The sequence below is a fragment of the Nomascus leucogenys genome, chromosome 2 (genome assembly GCF_006542625.1).
Source record: "Nomascus leucogenys isolate Asia chromosome 2, Asia_NLE_v1, whole genome shotgun sequence".
In the NCBI taxonomy this organism is placed as follows: Eukaryota; Metazoa; Chordata; class Mammalia; order Primates; family Hylobatidae; genus Nomascus; species Nomascus leucogenys.
This window is the reverse complement of record NC_044382.1, coordinates 1,507,398-1,526,261: the sequence shown is the minus strand read 5'-3', so window position 1 is coordinate 1,526,261 and position 18,864 is coordinate 1,507,398. Positions and strand designations below refer to the sequence as shown.

At 41.9% G+C, this 18,864-nt stretch overlaps 1 protein-coding gene and 1 pseudogene across 1 annotated transcript in view; both read right to left on the bottom strand.

Annotated features, from left to right (window-relative positions):
• The window catches only part of RNF130 (ring finger protein 130), a 151,771-nt gene that overhangs the window by 10,679 nt on the left and 122,228 nt on the right, over nucleotides 1-18,864 (bottom strand). The window lies entirely within an intron of this gene.
• Nucleotides 8,688-14,937, bottom strand: LOC115836988 (annotated as a pseudogene).

Below are 18,864 nucleotides of genomic sequence, written 5' to 3'. Positions count from 1 at the left end.
AGTCACTTTGGGGAGAGCTAACACCTTCATAGTATCGTGTCACTCATTCCATCAACCTGTTATATTCATTTAGGTCATCTTTAATTTCTCTCAATAACACATAATCGTTCTCTGTATAAAAGCCTTGCATATCTTCTTTTAGATATATTCCTCAGTATGATGTTTCTTTGATGCTTTTGTAAATGTTATCTTTTTTGAAAATTTCATTTTATTTATTTATCTTTTATTTATTTTTTGAGATGGAGTCTTGCTCTTGTCGCCCAGGCTAGAGTGCAATGGCGTGATCTTGGCTCACTGCAACCTCTGCCCCCCGGGTTCAAGCGATTCTCCTGCCTCAGCCTCCCGAGTAGCTGGGATTACAGGCATCTGCCACCACACCCGGCTAATTTTTGTATTTTTAATAGAGATGAGGTTTCACCATGTTGGTCACGCTGATCTCAAACTCCTGACCTCGTGATCTGCCCGCCTTGGCCTCCCAAAGTGCTAGGATTACAGGCGTGAGCCACTGCACCCGGCTGAAAATTTCATTTTAAATTGCTTATTGTTTGTCTATAGAAATATAATCAATCTTGTTAAATTTACTTATTCATTTTAAGAGCTGATTTGTAGAATATATTGAATTTTCTACATATAATAGTTTTCTCTGTGAAGAGTGACAGTTTCATTCTTCCTTTCTAATCTGTACACCTTTTATTTCTTTTTCTTGCCATATGGTAATGCTAACACTGCCAATATAATGTTGAAAGAGATAGTGACAGCAGATAACCTTATTTACAATCTAAGGGAAAAAATTTTTAATATTTCACTGATAAGTATAATGCTTGCTGTAGTTTTGAAAATATCCATTATTAGATTAAGGAAGTACTCTGTTTTTCCTAGTTTGCTAAAAGTTATTTTCTTTTAAAATCAAGAATGGAGGCTGGGCGTGGTGGCTCATGCCTGTAATCCCAGCACTTTGGGAGGCCGAGGTGGGTGGACCACCTGAGGTCAGGAGTTCCGGACCAGCCTGGCCAAAATGGCAAAACCTTGTCTATACTAAAATACAAAAAATTAGCCGGGCGTGGTGGTGCGCACCTGTAATCCCAGTCCCAGCTACTCGGGAGGCTGAGGCAGGAGAATTGCTTGAACCTGGGAGGTGGAGGTTGCAGTGAGTTGAGATCGTGCCACTGCACTCCAGCCTGGGCGACAGAGCCAGACTATATCTTAAAACGAACAAACAACAAAAAAACTACAGTACAAAGACTTTGTAAATGTGATTCAGGCCCCCCAGCACCCCTGTGACTGTAGAGTACCTTCAAAACTCAGCTGTCCCAGCCAGTGCCAACCTGTGAACTTCCCGCCATATCCCAGGTCTGCTATTCCCCAAACCACTTCCCAGTTTTCCTTTCAGTCATCTTTCTGAAGGAGCCAAGACAACAGGGGCCTGTTGTGTAGTAAATTTCTTTATTTTTTGCAGCCTTTAAAATGTAATTTCTATCTCTTGCAATAAATTTGTTCCCTTTTGTTTCACTTTATTTAAAATTTCAGGTATTTAGCTCCCCTTTTGTACCATTAAAAAAATTTAAAGTTACCTGTTATAAGATGTTCCTTCAGAAGCAAAGAGCAAAAGTTTACTGTTGTACCAATTCTAATTGTAATTTTAAGTTCCATGTATTTAATCATTGTCTCTTCATTTTAAGACCATTAATACAAATGTCTTTTTTTGAGAGGGAGTCTCGCTCTGTCGCCCAGGCTGGAGTGCAGTGGTGCAATCTCAGCTCACTGAAACCTCCGCCTCCCAGGTTCAAGCGATTCTCCTCCCTCAGCCTCCTGAGTAGCTGGGACTATAGACATGCGCCACCACGCCCGGCTAATTTTTTTGTATTTTTAGTAGAGATGGGGTTTCACCATGTTGGTCAGGCTGGTCTCAAACTCTTGACCTCAAATGATCCACCCGCCTCAGCCTTCCAAAGTGCTGGGATTACAAGTGTGAGCCACCACGCTCGGCCTTAGCTAATATTTTCTTAAAACATTTATGTCTGTTTGGGAGGCCAAGATGGATGGATCACCTAAGGTCAGGAGTTCGAGACCAGCCTGGTCAACATGGTGAAACCCTGTCTCTACTAAAAATACAAAAATTAGCCAGGCGCGGTGGCAGGCACCTGTAATCCCAGCTACTCGGGAGACTGAGGCAGGAGAATCACTTGAACCTGGGAGGCAGAGATTGCAGTGAGCTGAGATTGTGCCACTGCACTCCAGCCTGGGCAACAGAGTGAGACTTGGTCTCGAAAACACACAAAAAATTTACATCTGTATTCACAAAATAAATTAACCTGTAATTTTCTTTCTTGTAATGCCCTTGTAATGATTTGGTATGAAATCAAATTAACAGGTTTCTGCTGGTCAAGAAAGAAGACCCAAATGACCATTATCAGGAATGAAAAAGAGACATCACTGCAAAGCGTACAGATCTTAAAAATAACAATAAGGTACAAAGAAATAGAGTGCAGAGGAGCGATTACCAGGGTGTTATTTAATGGGTATAGAGTTTCAGATCTGCAAGACGCACAGAAGGTCTTGGGAAGTTTTCCTCTTTTTCTAGTCTCAGGACAAATTTGTGGAAGACTGGTGCTACTTTTTCCCTTAAAAGTTAAAAAGAATTCACCAACGAAATCATCTAGGCCTAGAGTTTTTCTTTGAGGAAATATTTTAAACTATGGATTCAATTTATTACCTAGATGTAGGAGAATTTAGGTTTCCTATTTCTTCCTGTATCAATTTTGGTACTTTGTATTTTTCAAAATCGTCAATTTATTTTCAGAATTTACTAACAATGTTCTCATAACCCTATTTGTGTGTGTGTGTGTGTGTGTGTGTGTGTATGGTAAAAAGCACATAAAATTTGCCATCTCAACCATTTCTATTTATTTTGGTTTTTGTCCATTGAGGCATTTTATTTTACTTTTTAATTTAATTTAAAACTTTTTTTTTTTTTTTTTGAGACATGGTCTCCTCCGTTGCCCAGGCTGGAGTGCAGTGGTGCAATCACGGCTCACTGCAGTCTTAACTTCCCGGGCTCAGGTGATTCTCCTGCCTCAGCCTCCGGAGCAGCTGGGACTACCAGCATGCCCCACCACGCCGGGCTAATTTTTTCTATTTTTTGTAGAGACGGAGTTCCACCATGTTGCCCAGGCTGGTCTCGAACTCTTAGGCTCAAGCCATTCACCTACGTGGCATTTTAATTTTAAGTATGTATTACATCGCTAGATAAAGAATCCCAGGATGTTCCCTCCTGTGTGTTTTTATCTTGCTTCTTCATGGTCCATGTTGCCAGCTGAGGTTGTTAGTAAAATGAACCCAAACTGTCAGAATGGGAGCAGATTGTTCTGCCATTTTTTCTAAATCTTTGAGCTGCACATCAAAGTTGGGGCTGATTACGGCACACTTGTTTAACCTGCCTGTGAAGTTCACAACAACGTTCCCAGCTCTATGATGACCAGATTTCCAATTTGCCAGTGGAATCGTGCTTCATCATCACAGTTAGAAACCGGATGACGACTTTGAAGCACGGCCTAGGAAGAACCTGGCATTTGCCTCTCATTTAGGCATTGTGGATGCTCTTGAAAGCATCAGCCTCGATGTTTGCGCACAGCAGCCTGGCGGCATGGAAAGGTGGTGGAAAGAGCTCAATCATTTTAAAGTATACGGTTCAGTAGTGGTAAATATATTCACATTATTGTGAAACACATCTCCAGAACTTTTTCATCTTGCAAATCTGAAACTCTACACCCATTAAATAACCCCCTGGTAATAGCTCCTCTGTACTCCATTTCTTTGTACCTTATGATTATTCTTAATGTCTGTACGCTTTGCAGTGATGTCTCTTTTTCATTCCTGATAATGGTCATTTGGGTCTTCTTTCTTGATCAGCAGAAACCTGTTAATTTTATTAGTCATTTTAAAGGAACAACTTTGTGTTTGGTTGATTTTTTTTTTCTTTTTTCCTTCTTTTTTTTTTTTTGGTGGGTGGGACAGGGTCTGACTCTGTTGCCCAGGCTGGAGTGCAGTGGCAAGATCATCACAGCTCACTGCAAACTTACGAGTTCAAGTGATCCTGCTGCCTCAGCCTCCCAAGTAGCCAGACTACAGGTATGCACCACCACATCCGGCTACTTTATTTTTATTCTTGTAGAGATTTTTCTTGCTATGTTGCCCAAGCTGGTCTCAAACTCCTGGCTTAATGTGATCCTCCATGCCTCAGCCTCCCGGGTCATGTAATTCCAGGATTACAGGGATGAGCTACCATGCTCAGCTTGGTTGATTTTTTTCTATTGTATATTTGTTTTCCATTGAATTTATGTAAGATCTTTATTTCCTTCCTTTGATTTAGTTTATTGTTCTTTGAGACAAATGCTTAGAACTTTTCACTAGGCTTTCGAGATTTAAGGTCGCAGATTTCCCTCTAACATGGCTTTAGCTGCATTACGTAAGTTTTGATATGTCATACTTCTATAAGCATTCAATGAAACATTTTAAAATAATTTCCACTGCGATTTCTTCTTTGATTCATGAGTTTTTCTTTTGGAAGTATATTGTCTAATTCCAAACATTTGGGGATCATTCTAATTATCTTTTTGTTATTGATTTATAACTTAATTCCACTGGTCAGAAAACATACTCTACAGATTTCAATCCTTAAATATTAGTTGAAATTTATCATCCAGCATATAGTCTATCTTAGTAAATAATCTATGTGTACTTAAAAATATACATACCCTGCAGTTGATGAGGGCTATATAAATATATATGTTAATTACATCTTGTCTGTTAATTGTGACATTCAAATCTTCTAGATCCCTGGGGAGCATCCGTCTGATGCTCTATCATTTTACTTTCATTTTATTTTCTATCATCTTACTTTCAACATTTCTGTTTCTTTTCATTAAGGATATGTCAGCACGTGTGTGTGTGTGTGTATAAATTTTAAATCTATCTTTGAGTATTTAATTATCCATTTCTATTCATTACTAACATGTTGGGACTTAAATCCATAATTACATTACTCATTTTCTGTTTGTCCCACTGGTCCTATAGTCCTCTCCTTTAAGTTTTTTCCTCTTCTTTTGGATGACTTTTTGTTATTACAGTTTTCTCTCTATTAGTGTATTATATATTATTTTACAATGCTTTTAGTGGCTATGCTGGCCTAGAGATCATTTTACAATTTTTTTTAGTTGTTACCCTGGATTATGACATGTATCCTTGATTTATTAAAACCTAATATAAATGAGTACTTTGACTCCTTCCTGGACAATGCAAGTATGTTAGAGCAGTTTTACCTCATTTGTCCCCTCCCATCTTTTGTGCAGTTGAGGTCAAGTGGTCTCCACAAGGGATGAGTATTAGTGTCTCACACATCGAGTACCACTTAGGTTACCCACATGTGTCTCTTTTCTGCTCTTTATTCTTCCTGCATCTCTGTGTTTCCATCTGGAATCCTCTTCCTTCTGCCTGAAGAACTAGCTCTTAGTATTTCTGTTTGCTGGAAAATGTCTTATTTCATCTTTCTTTTCTCTTATTTTGAGACAGGGTCTCGCTCTGTCACCCAGGCTGGAGTGCAGAGGCATGATCGTGGCTCACTGCAGCCTTGACCTCCTGGGCTCAAGCAATCTGAGGCCTCAGCCTCTGAGCAGCTGGGACTACAGGTGTGTACCACCACACCCAGATAATTTAAAAAAATTTTTTGTAGAGACGGGGTCTTGCTATATTGCCCAGGCTGGTCTTGAACTCCTGAGCTCAAGTGATCCTCCTGCCTCAGATTCCCAAACTGCTGGGACCCGTGCTGGCTAATATTTTATATTTTAATTTTTTTGTAGAGACGGGGTCTTGCTATGTTGCCCAGACTTGTCTTGAACTCCTGAGCTCAAGTGATCCTCCTGTCTTAGCCTCCCAAAGTGCTGGGATTACAGGTGTGAGCCACCACACCTAGCCAACTTTATTTTCAATGGCTTTCCCCACTAGATGTTTAGGTTGGCAGATATTTTTCCTCCCAATACTTTACTATTTTCTGATTTCTGTCAAGATACCAACTGTCAGCCTCTCATTGCTACTTTAAAGTAAAGCATCTCTTATTGAAAAAGGAAAAACAAAGCTGGAAGACTCAAACTTCCCAATTCTAAGACTACTATAAAATTACAGTAAACAAGACAGCATGGTACTGCCATAAACATAGACATATAGATTAATGGAATAAAATTGAGAGTCTAGAAATAAACTCATACATCTATGGCCAAGGGTTCCAAGACCACTCAGTGGGGGAAAGAACAGTCTCTTCAAGAAATGGTATTGAGAAAACTGGATATCCACATGCAAAAAAATGGAGTTGGACCCCTACCTCACACCATACAAAAATATTAACTCAAAATGGATCAAATACCTAAATGTGAGTTCTAAAAGTATAAAACTGATGGAAGTTTTTGCGACCACCAATTTGTCAATGGTTTCTTAGCTTTGACACCTAAAGCATAAGCAACCAATGAAAAACCAGACAATTGGATATCATCAAAACGAAATATCACCAAAACGAAATATCATCAAAACAAAGTATTGTCAAAACGAAATATCATCAAAATGAAATTTCATCAAAACAAAGTATCGTCAACACGAAATATCATCAAAACGAAATATCATCAAAATGAAAGACTGTGCTTTGAAAGATGCTATCAAGAAAATGAATACACAACTTATAGAATGGAGAAAACATTTGTAAATCACATATCTGATAAGGGCCTAGTATCTGGAATGTATAAAGAAACTCTTACAACACAACAGCAAAAAGACAACCTGATTAAAAAATGGGCAAAGGACTTAACAGACATTTCTCCAAAGAAGATATATGAGTGGCTCACTTAATGCATGTAAAAAGATGCTCAGCATCACTAGGCATTAGGGAAATGCAAATCAGAACCACGATGAAATGCCATTCACACTCGTTAGAAATGGCTATAATTTAAAAAAAGGAGGGGGGATAACAAGTGTTGGCAAGGAGGTAGAGAAATCAGAACCCTTGCACATTGTTGGCAGGCATGTAAAATGGTTTAGCCATTGTGGAAAAGAGTCTGGCGGTTCCTCAAGAAGTTAAACTAGAATTCTATGACCCAGCAATTCCACTGCTAGGTATATAACCCAAATAATTGAAAACAAGGATGCAAACAGATTCCTGCAAACCAATGTTCACGGTATTGTTCATCATGGTTAAAAGGTGGAAACAGCCCAGATGTCCATCAGTGGAAGAGGAGATGAACAAATTGTGGTGTAGACATACAATGCACTATTATTCAGCCATAAAAAAATGAAATGTTGATATATGCTTTCAATGAATCTGTGTGTGTGTGTGTGTGTGAGAGAGAGAGAGAGAGAGACAGAGACAGACAGACAGACAGACAGGGTCTCACTCTGTCACCTAGGCTAGAATGCAGTGGCATGATCACGGCTCCACAACCCTAGACTCCTGGGCTCAAGTGATCCTCCCACCTCAGCCAAGTAGCTGGGACTACAGGTATGCAGCACCACGCCTGGCTAATTTTTGTATTTTTTGTAGAGATGGGGTTTTGCCACGTTGCCCAGGTTGGTCTTGAACTCCTGTGCTCAAGCAATCCACCCTCCTTGGCCTCTCAAAGTACTGGGATCACAGGCACGAGTCACCGCACCCAGCCTTCAATGAATCTTGAAAACATTATGGTAAGTGAAAGAGGCAAAACACAAAAGGTCACATACTTCGCATGATTCAATTCATATGAAGCACCAGAACAGGTATATCATGGGGACAGGGCACAGATTGGTAGTTGACAGGGGCTGGGGGGCATGCAGAATGGGAAGCAACTGCTTAATGAGTAGCAGGTTTCTTTTTGGGGTGATGAAAATGTTTTGGAGCTAGAGAGGGTAGTGGTTACACCCCATTGTGAATATACTAAACGTCACTGAATTGTTCACTTATTTATTCATTTATTTTCACCAAACACATTCTCATTTCTCTTCTTTTTTCAGGCAAATGATGAAGACCTAGTTTGCCAGCTTTACATTCTAAAACCTAAGCTTAACATTATATATTTAAATAATTGTCAAAATTAAGTTGCCAACATTCATGCACAATTAGAAAACATCCTTAATTTATATTAAACCAGAAATATATTATCATTATTGCATTAATACCTTTCACTACTAACTACTAAAAAAATTGAAATTATTTCTGTAGAAGACTCACCCTGGCCATGTTAACTTCACAGCAGGCTGACACTACATGGCTCACATTTCAGACAAAATGGAAAAGCAGATTCATGCTGGTGTTAGGGTACAATCTTGTCCTGCCACTAAAGAGTCAAGGATTAAAAGTGCATACACAGGCCGGGCGCAGCAGCTCACGCCTATAATCCCAAAACTTTGGGAGGCTGAGGTGGGCAGATCACCTGAGGTCAGGAGTTCAAGACCAGCCTGGCCAACATGGTGAGACCCCCGTCTCTACTAAAACTACAAATATTAGCCGGGCATGGTTAGTCCTAGCTGCTTGGGAGGCTGAGGCAGGAGAATTGCTTGAACTCAGGAGGCAGAGGTTGCAGTGAGCGGAGATCGTGCCACTGCACTCCAGCCTGGGATACAGAGCAAGACTCTATCTCAAAAATAAATAAATACATAAATAAATAAGAGTGCATACAGAGATTTATAACAACTCTAAAGACAGAAAAAAATGGTCCTATTATGTGGTCCTAACAATAAACTCAAAAGTTTATGACAAATAGGGGCTCTGTGAGTTGTTTATCAATACTTTAGGTACAATTCTACCAATAGTTGAGTTCATTTGAAATATTCAAAAAAATGTTCCTGTTAACGCTCAGATGGTGCTTCTGTAGCTGAACACTGTCATTCGATGCATGCATTGAATGACTTTGCAACCAAGCGCAGCAGCTACTCCTTACTGCTGGCCGTGTTCTCCCATTTCTACCCTTTCTCCACCATTCTCAGCAACTCTCTTTTTAGTGATGTTTCTGCCGTTAACCATTTCTAGTAGAAGTTGATATAGATTTGAAGTTGCCATTCCACTACCACAAATGACGTGGAAGAGAATGAAGTGAGGCCCTGACCTAGTGATCCAAATGAAGAAAATCTTCATCAAAAGAAGAAAATCCACTTCCAAAAGACGGAAATCCACCAAAAGTGGAGAAAAACGACCCCCTCCCTTGGTGACCCCTTTGATTCCCAAAAAAGTCCTCAAATGGGTCTTCAAAGAAGTTGAATGAAAATGGGTCCCTCCCACCAAAAAAATTCCCTGAAGACATCATCTGAGTTACGGACTGTGAATTAACCTCGGACGGATGTCAAAATGCATTCCACCTCCTCCTCCTCTGTCTAATCGTTCTGTTATATACGTCCCCCTTTTTTTTTTTTTTTTTTTTTTTTTTTTTTAGCATCAGACAGCAGCGCCTCATATGCCTCCACTACTCATCTGAATTTTTCTCTCTGCTTCTTCTTTAGTCTCAGGACTTTTATCTGGGCGCCACATCAGTGTCATTCTCCAACATGCTGTTTTAATATCCTCAGGCCAGGCATGTCTGCACACCTGGACCTTCACAGTGACCACTGTGCTTAACAGATGGTTGGAATGGGCAAGAGTGCAGGTGGTGACACTGGCAGTGGCTCCTCACTTTCCTGAATTGCTCACTTTCTTTTTTTTCTTTTTCTTTTTGAGTCGGAGTCTTGCTCTGTCGCCCAGGCTGGAGTGCAATGGTACGATCTCGGCTCACTGCAACCTCCACTTCCCAGGTTCAAGCGGTTCTCCTGCCTCAGCATCCTGAGTAGCTGGGATTACAGGTGCCCGGCACCACGCCCAACTAATTTTTGTATTTTTAGTAGAGATGGGGTTTCACCATGTTGGCCAGGCTGGTCTCTTTTGCCAGGCTGGTCTCGAACTCCTGACCTCATGATCCTCCCACCTTGGCCTCCCAAAGTGCTGGGATTACAGGCATGAGCCACTGTGCCCAGCCCAAATTGTTCACTTTCAAATGGTTACTTTTATGTTATGAGAATTTCATCTCAGTTTTAAAAAATTTAAAAATTGAGATAAAGTATCTTTTTCTTTGCCTTTAAGTTTTTCTGTGCTTCTTAAAATAATTTACTGTGATATGTCTTGCTGTGGTTTTCTTTTTCTTTACTCTGCTTGGTGTTCCCAGTACTTCTCTAATCTGTAGTTTGATGTCTTTTGTCAGGTTTGAAAAATTGTGTCATTATCTCTTCAAATACTGCTTCTGCCTCATTCTCTGTCTTCTCTCCTTCTATGACTTGAATTACATGTATATTAATTTTTTCATAATCTAAAGACTCATGCCTTTTTCTGTATTTTTCTTCTCATTTAATTTTTTTGCTTCAGCTCAGACAGTCTCTCCTGATCTGCCTTCCAGTTCATGAAGCCTCTCTTAGCTGTGTTTAAGTTGATGTTAAACCCTCTAGTGAGTTCTTCCTTTCAATTATTTTTCAGTCCTCGTGTTTCCATTTGATTCTTTGTTATTTCCACTTATTTGTCATTGATTTCCTGAACATACTTAATTATTTTAAAAGTCTGTTTTTGTATTTCTAATAGTTAGATTTCTTGTGGATCTATTTCTGTTCTTTGTTTTTTCTCCTTTTTGGTCATTTGGTCTTATCTCCTGGCTTGCCTGTTTTGTTTGGTTGGTTTTTAATGGATTGCTGGACATGTATACGAGAAACAGACATAATCTGATGTTGCTGATGGTGACTTTTCTCTAGAGGACTTCCCACTGCCTCTGGAAGTGACATATCACTTTTAGAATATGGGCACATCACTTTAATCTAACTAGAGATTGAACAGATTCAAAGTTGGGCTTCTGTCTTTGAGATGAGTCAAATTCTGGCTCAACCTCCAGTTCTGGGCTGTAGCCCTTTGGGAGTCCCAATGGAAGGCCTGGGATGCTTATCGGGGTTCTTTCTGCTTGGTGGGCCATGAATTCCAAGTTTCATCTCACAAGCCCAGTAAGGCTGCTTGAGCTCTCCTTCTCTCTGTCTTTCGGCCACCACTTTCTAGTCACTTTTCAGTCACTGCTTATGAATTGGCAGATGCCACGAGAAAAAAAGTAGGGTTGAATATTGGATTCACATCTCTGTACCTCCCTTTTCTCTACGATCTTTGCACCTCAAGTCATCATTGCACTGACAGCTCTTTAATTTCTTAAAATAAAATGTTTTAAAAATACTTTTTCCATATTTCTAGTTCTTCTTGATACGATGGTTGCACCACAACAAGCTAGTCTGACATTACCAGAAAGAGAAACCTGATAAACTTATTACCAGTGGCTTAGAGTTTCTTTAATGAGGCTTAATAGAATACTGAAACTGATTAACAGAATTTAAAAAATGAAATAGAGCAGTACATTCTGCAAGTCTCTGTAAAATATAAGAACCTCATTATGTCTGTTATCCTATTTGCTGTTTTATGTCTTTCTTTCTCAATAAGACCATAAACTCCCCATGGGCACAACTCTGATATAGTTTATTTCAGTTTCTTCACATCATGCCAATAAATATTCCATTAAATTGAGTTGAGTAGGGTGTATACTATTCTAATTAGTCACTAATTTGTGTCCAAATAGGTTTAACTTAGAACCATCTCAGTATGAAATAAAGAGGGCACTGGCACCAAGAAACAATGAAGAAGCTGAAAATTAACCACCAGTTGTTATTTCTGTACCATCAGTTATGGTAGTTAGATGGCTTTAATGAAGATTACAAAGGTTTTAAATAACTGAAATACTCATCAATTGAGGACTGATTCAATACACAATGCATTTATCAATATTAAAGAGACTGAGGCAGACAGATCTGTATGCACTGATATGGAAAAATCTCCAAATTTTGGAAAAAAAGAATATATGGTCCGTATGCTCTTTTTGGAAAATCTATAGTATTATATGTCCTTAGTCTCGAATTTAAGTAACTGTTTTTGGATTAAGTTCTAGAAAATAGCAAGTGGAAGCCCAGCTAAGCCTTGAAATTGCAACCTTGAGTAAGAAAGAATTTTAGACATTTTAAAGGGAATTGTTGATGTGGATGCAAAAAGAGAACAGAATTCTCCACAGTAAAGCCATTTAGGAGAACATTTTCAGGTTACTATGAAGACTGAAAGCCTCAGTCTACCTGTTTAAACTGTAATCATTAGAGTATATTTGTGAAGTCCCTTTCTGAGACTTCTGGACTTCAAATACGTGATGTTTTCTTCAGAGACGCTGTAATTTTTCTTAGAACATCCTCTGCTAATTTGCTATGGGTGACATATTTCCAGTTATGTGTAACTCTTTCCTGTGGATATAAGATAGGGCTTTTTGTTTGACAGAAGAGCCTCAAAAATGTCTTTTCTTCTGGCTGGGTGCGGTGGCTCAGGCCTGTAATCCCAGCAATTTGAGAGGCTGAGGGGGGCGGATCATGAGGTCAAGAGATTGAGACCATCCTGGCCAACATGGTGAAACACCATCTCTACTAAAATTACAAAAATTAGTTGGGTGTGGTGGCACGTGCCTGTAGTCCCAGCTACTCAGGAGGCTGAGGCAGGAGAATTGCTTCAACCAGAGAGGCTGAGGTTGCAGTGAGCTGAGATTGCGCCACTGCACTCCGGCCTGGGACAGAGCAAGACACTGTCTCAAAAAAAAAAAAAAAAAAACAGTCTTCCTTTGGGCTAAAGGAAAATGGACAGGTCACTGACCAATAGGTGACTGGTTTTATGACTATGCGCGGGAGGGATTTTGTTGGGGAATGTGTGTGAAACCATCATATGCTCATTCAGACACAAAATCTCTTTGGAAGTGTACACACAAGGCACAGACAACAGAGACTGCCAGGAGAGGTCTGGGACACTGGGATCAGGGAGGGCCTGACATGGACTTTCTACCTTCCAACCTTTTTTACTATTTAAACCGTAATCGGTTTTACTATTTTTATTTTTTGCCATGTGCACTTATTACTTATTCAGAAAAACAATTTAAAACAATTTCAAACTAGAAGAAAAAGGCGATGAAGAGGAAAAGGGGATAAAGAGGAAAAGGCGTAACACTTATGTATAATTTCACAACAACCTGCCTGCAAGATACGTGTGTCATTATTTCATACACAGAAAAGGTGAGGCTCAGAGAGATAAAATAACTTACTCAAAATCATAAAGCTAAAACTACAATCCAGGTAAAACTGAACCCAAAGCCAAGTTATCTTTCAGTCTTATATTCTCACAAGTAACTTAGATTGCAGCTACGATTAAACTGCAAAATATATTTAACAGTGATTAAAATTCCTGAGTTGCAACATGTTGCCTGATTTAAGAGCTTATGCTGCTCCAGAAATGGTAATGTAAATGAGAAAATACACTTTTCTAAGGCAATAGAAATGTAATTAAAACTCAAAACTTATCAAGGTCTTTCCAAGGTCCCATGTCACTAACCACTTCTCTTTATTTCTGAGAAATTTTTTTTTTTTTTTTTTGGGGACGGAGTCTTGCTTTGTCACCCAGGCTGGAGAGCAACGGCGCGATCTCGGCTCACTGCAACCTCCGCCTCCTGGGTTCAAGCAATTCTCCTGCCTCAGCCTCTCGAGTAGCTGGGACTACAGGTGCCTGCCACCACGCCCGGCTAATTTTTGTATTTTTAGTAGAGACGGGGTTTCGCCATATTGGCCAGGCTGGTCTTGAACTCCTGACCTCGTGATCCACCTGCCTCGGCCTCCCAAAGTGCTGGGATTACAGGTGTGAGCCACCACGCCCGGCCTTATTTCTAAGAAATTTTAAGTCTTAAGTGCTCAGTGCTATTTCCAATAAACTAAGTAACTAAACGATCTGACAAGTTTTAAGATTTTCACGACGGAAACTTCATTGTGTTCCTATAGCTGACTTAACAATGTTATGTACAGATCTAATTTTATATCTCCTTAAAGGAATTAATGCTCCAACTTTCTCAACTTTTTTAAATTTTTTAATTTTTTGAGATGGAGTCTTGCTCTGTTGCCCAGGCTGGAGTGCAGTGCCGCCATCTCGGCTCACAGCAACCTCCACCTCCCAGGTTCAAGCAATTCTCCTGCCTCAACCTCCTTGCAAGCCACCATGCCTGGCTAAATTTTTTTTTTTTAATTTTTGTAGAGACAGAGTCTCCCAGTTCCTCAGGGGGCTGAGGTGGGAGGATCTCTTGAGTCCCAGAGTTTGAGGCTGCAGTGAACCATGATCACACCACTGCAGCCTGGGTGACAAAGTGCCACCCTGTCTCAAAAAAAAAAAAAAAAAAAAGAAGTTCACCTGGAGCAAGGCTGCAGGGTAACGTGTCTGGCTCTGTGAAAGGGGCTCCTACCCCTGCGAGTCCCCTTTCCTCCTAATTTCTCTGCATCATTTCTAGCATGACAGCAGGCCCTGTTTCCAGATCAGGCACATATATTTGCTCACAAGTGGCAAAGCTTTATTTTGTCACTAATGCCTTGGGTTTAATGGTAGCTGCACCTGTTGAAAGTGATAACTGGGCCAGGTGGGGTAGCTCACACCTGTAATCCCAGCCACTTTGGGAGGCCACGGCGGGTGGATCACTTGAGGCCAGGAGTTCAAGACCAGCTTGGACAACATGGCTAAAAAAATAAAGTGATAACTGACTAGTATTTTCACATAAGGCTTTCATATAAAACAGCAACGGCCACTGGAGGTGAGGCTGGGCCTTTCTAAGGGCTGCAGGAGTTCTCACCCACACCTGTGACCCCTGTCCTTCCACTACAATGAGCAAGGCTCAGTCCCACACCCTGCAGGGTGTGCTGATCGCACCTGGGGAAACAGTGGGACCCAGTGGACCCAAACACTGCATGGATCAGCTGCAACACCTCAGTGGCGAGGGCTTTTCTGGGCTGAGTGGCACCCGAGCAAGGCTTTCCTGTCATCGGTGCTAAAAAGGGTTCTGATGAGTAGTTCATCTTTTCATACAAGTAAGGAAAGAAAAAAGATTGCTGAGCAACACTAAACGCCGGGTACTTTCACACACACCACGTTTCCAACCCTGACTGCGCTACGTTGCTGTTACAGTGACTTTTACTCCACTGGTGAGAAAACAGAGGCTGGGAGAGGTCAAGCAGGACTCACACCGCGGTGGACAGTCTAAGCTGCAGATCAAATCAACACAAAGCGCTGAGAGGATGCTGGCTTGTGTGTTTAATGTATCGGAGGCGTAGGTGACAGACTCAACAGGGACAACGGAAATTCAGTTTGCTTTGCCCTAAGCTTATGAGCGGTGTCTGGCCTCGGCAGGAACCTAAATACTACGCTCTGCTGCAGCAAACTCTGTCATCTGTCCTGGGCAGTGCATGCACGCTTCCAGATAGGATTCCAGCCCGAAGAGGGTGGGAACCTGAGCTGCATGCGTTTATACCCACTCAACAATAAATGCCCGGAGGGAAAAAGGCGGGGGCGGGGGATATTTAAATGGGGGCGGGGGCGATTCTGCCTGTCACTCCCCACGGCCGCATCTGCCCAGCTGTGAGTGACAGAAGCATATGACTGACGTTCCTTCAGTAAGTCTCAGTTCCCCTGTGCTTCCCATCCGCGTTTTGCTGTCCTCCAAGGTACTTTTCAAATGCCATTTGGGCGATACTGTTTCTTGTATTTATAAACCCCAAGCTCCTACGGTGCAACCCCCCTACAGTTACGGTAGGTATGTGACCAAAGGCCCGTGCTGGAAACTCACTTTTCTGGATCTGAAAAGGAAGAAAGCATTCGTGCCTTCGAATTCTGAGTGATTCTTCACTGTACATGTGTCTAGGCTGCTCCTGCCGTAGCCACGCGGGGTCTGCGTGTGGTCAGGAGGAAAGAAGCCCCCACAGGGAGGGCCCGCGTCAGATCACCTTCCTGACCCACAGTGAGAAACCCCGTTTCAAAATACTTGCCTTTGGTCAGGCAAGACAACGGATATTTCCCTTAAAAGGGACTTTTATAAAAAAAAAAACTTTAAGGTAAAGAAACAAGAGTAAAGAAAGTGGGTAATTTCTACAAATGTACTAACTTTCTTCTTAGTCTTCTTGAAGCCTCAACAGACCGGCCACTACAGCACACCCATTGGGGATTTTTTTTTTTTTTTTTTGAGACGGAGTCTCACTGTCTCCCAGGCTGGAGTGCAGTGGCGCGATCTCGGCTCACTGCAAGCTCCGCCTCCCGGGTTCCCACCATTCTCCTGCCTCAGCCTCCAGAGTAGCTGGGACTACAGGCGCCCGCCACCACGCCTGGCTAATTTTTTGTATTTTTAGTAGAGACGGGGTTTCACCGTGTTAGCCAGGATGGTCTCGATCTCCTGACCTCATGATCCGCCCGCCTGGGCCTCCCAAAGTGCTGGGATTACAGGCGTGAGCCCCCGCGCCCAGCACCATAGGGGATCTTTTCATCAGCTGGGTTTGCCTTTATCTTTCTTTAGCCTCGGGCTGATCTCAGGGCCGGTTGCCACCCTAGCTCCCGTTATTTCTACCTATTTTTTCAACTCCTTGGCAAATAAAGTACTCTCCTTACAGGATCTCAACACCTCTCTCCCTCCGAGGATGCACTGTTTAGTGTGCACAAGTGCACACTGATGCAACCCTACTGTACTGAATGAATTCTTCACACAGGTCTCCATACCTGGGTTTCTTGAATCTTCTCATCACTGACACAACTGTCTTCACCATTCTTGCCTCCTGGTTTGTTTGGTGAGGCAGTTTCTACATTAAAACAGTTTAAACTAGCAATTCTATCTTTAGTAATCCCACTATTTTACTATTTTCAGAACCAGGGTGCATTCAGATGCCACCTTCCAAAATGCATGGGCCTCCTGACTGCTGCCCACAGGAAAGTCCGTGCCCTGTAACATCACCATCCAGCCCTAGGACGCGTCTCTCACCCACACCCCCCCCCCCCCCCCGTGTCCTAAATCAAGCGCAGCACACTTCCCGGCCTTTTCTACTATCATGCTGTGCACACTAGCGGCCACTGGTCAGGACGCCCCACAGCCTGCCCCTGACACTTGGTGAGCTTCTCTAAGAGGCAAATAGAATGGGGCTTGGAACACAGACCCTGGGGCCAGCTTATGTGTTGAAATCCAGCCTCTGCTACTTACCAGCAGGGCAACCTTGGCAAGTTACCGGATTTCTCCAAGACTGTTTCCTCATCTGTAAAACGGAGTTAATAAGAGGGTTGTCGCAAGGATTTAATGAGTTAATACAGCAAAATGCTTCAAAGAGGACCTAGCATACAGTTAAGCACTGTATGTGTTAGCTATTATTATTGTACACTGTTATTGAACAATAGTGTACGTGTGTATATGTAAGTATATAGTAGGTATACATTGACATAGCATATATAGACTGCATATGATATATATATCTACACAATATGCTATTATATATTATACATACAGTATATCTATATACACAGACCATATATGCACATAATATGGGGGTGTGTGTGTGTGTGTTTGTGTAGCTCAGCCCTCAAATAGCTACCTCCATTCACTTCTCCTGTTTTCACCCTGAGACTGTGAATTGCTCTAGGGTGCGGGCTGTGCACATAGTAGGTCCTGGTCTAACTGTCTCCAGGCTGGAGGGTAGCCAGTAGTTAGGAGCACTGACTCTGGGCTGCCTGGGTCTCATTCTGACTTTGCCCCTTAGCAGGTAAGTGAACTTGGGCAAGCAACTTGAACCTTTTGAACCATCAGTTTTCTTCACTTGTAAAATAGAAAACCAACTATATCTTCTCTCGTTCAGATACTGCAAAGATTAAAATGATTACACATGTAAACAACTCAGCATGCTAACTGGCACACCCTAAGTGATCAGGAACCTCTAGCAATAGTTAACAGTTTCTTCCTGCCCAGCTTCATGGCAGATCTAGAACGGTGGTCTGTTTCACTGGGACTCTATTCTTTGTTCTATTTGTTGCTCTTGGCCTGGTGCACCGGCTCATGCCTGTTATCACAGCACTTTGGGAGGCCGAGGCGAGCGGATCACCTGAGGTCAGGAGTTTGAGACAAGCCTAGCCAACATGGTGAAACCCCCGTCTCTACTAAAAATACAAAAATTAGCCAGGCATGGTGGCGGGTGCCTGTAATCCCAGCTACTTGGGAGGCTGAGGCAAAAGAATTGCTTGAACCCGGGAAGTGGAGGTCACAGTGAGCCGAGATCACACCACTGCATTCCAGCCTGGGCGACTGATAGAGCGAGACTCTGTCTCAAAAAAAGAGAGAGAGAAAAAAAGAGTCTTGATAAGGAACTTGGCACAACCAAATAATTTGGAAGATAAAAAGTCAAGGAAGCTTCAGGACATTTTCCCAATTATTTTTAAAGTCTAAAGTGACAACCTAGCTAGCCAATGAGAAATTTGATTTAATGGACTTATCAGGCTAGCTAAGACTGCCTTAAGCTGCTGGGTAGAATCAGGGGCACTTGCTTTCTTGTGGAGGGTCTTCAGATGACATTCTTATCAACTTCTGACCAACCTGGCCAATGCTTCCTTGAAATAATTTTTTTTTTTTTTGAGATGGAGTCTCGCTCTGTCACCCAGGCTGGAATGCAACGGTACCATCTCAGCTCACTACAACCTCTGTCTCCCGGGTTCAAGCGATTCTCCTGCCTCAGCCTCCCGAGTAGCTGGGATTACAGGCGTGCGCCACCACGCCTGGCTAATTTTTGTATTTTTAGTAGAGATGGGGTTTCGCCACGTTGGCCAGGCTGATCTCGAACTACTGACCTCAGGTGATCTGCCTGCTTTGGCCTCCCAAAGTTGCATGGATTACAGGCATGAGCCACCGTGCCTGGACAATTTTTTTTTTTTTTTTTAAAGACACGGTCTTG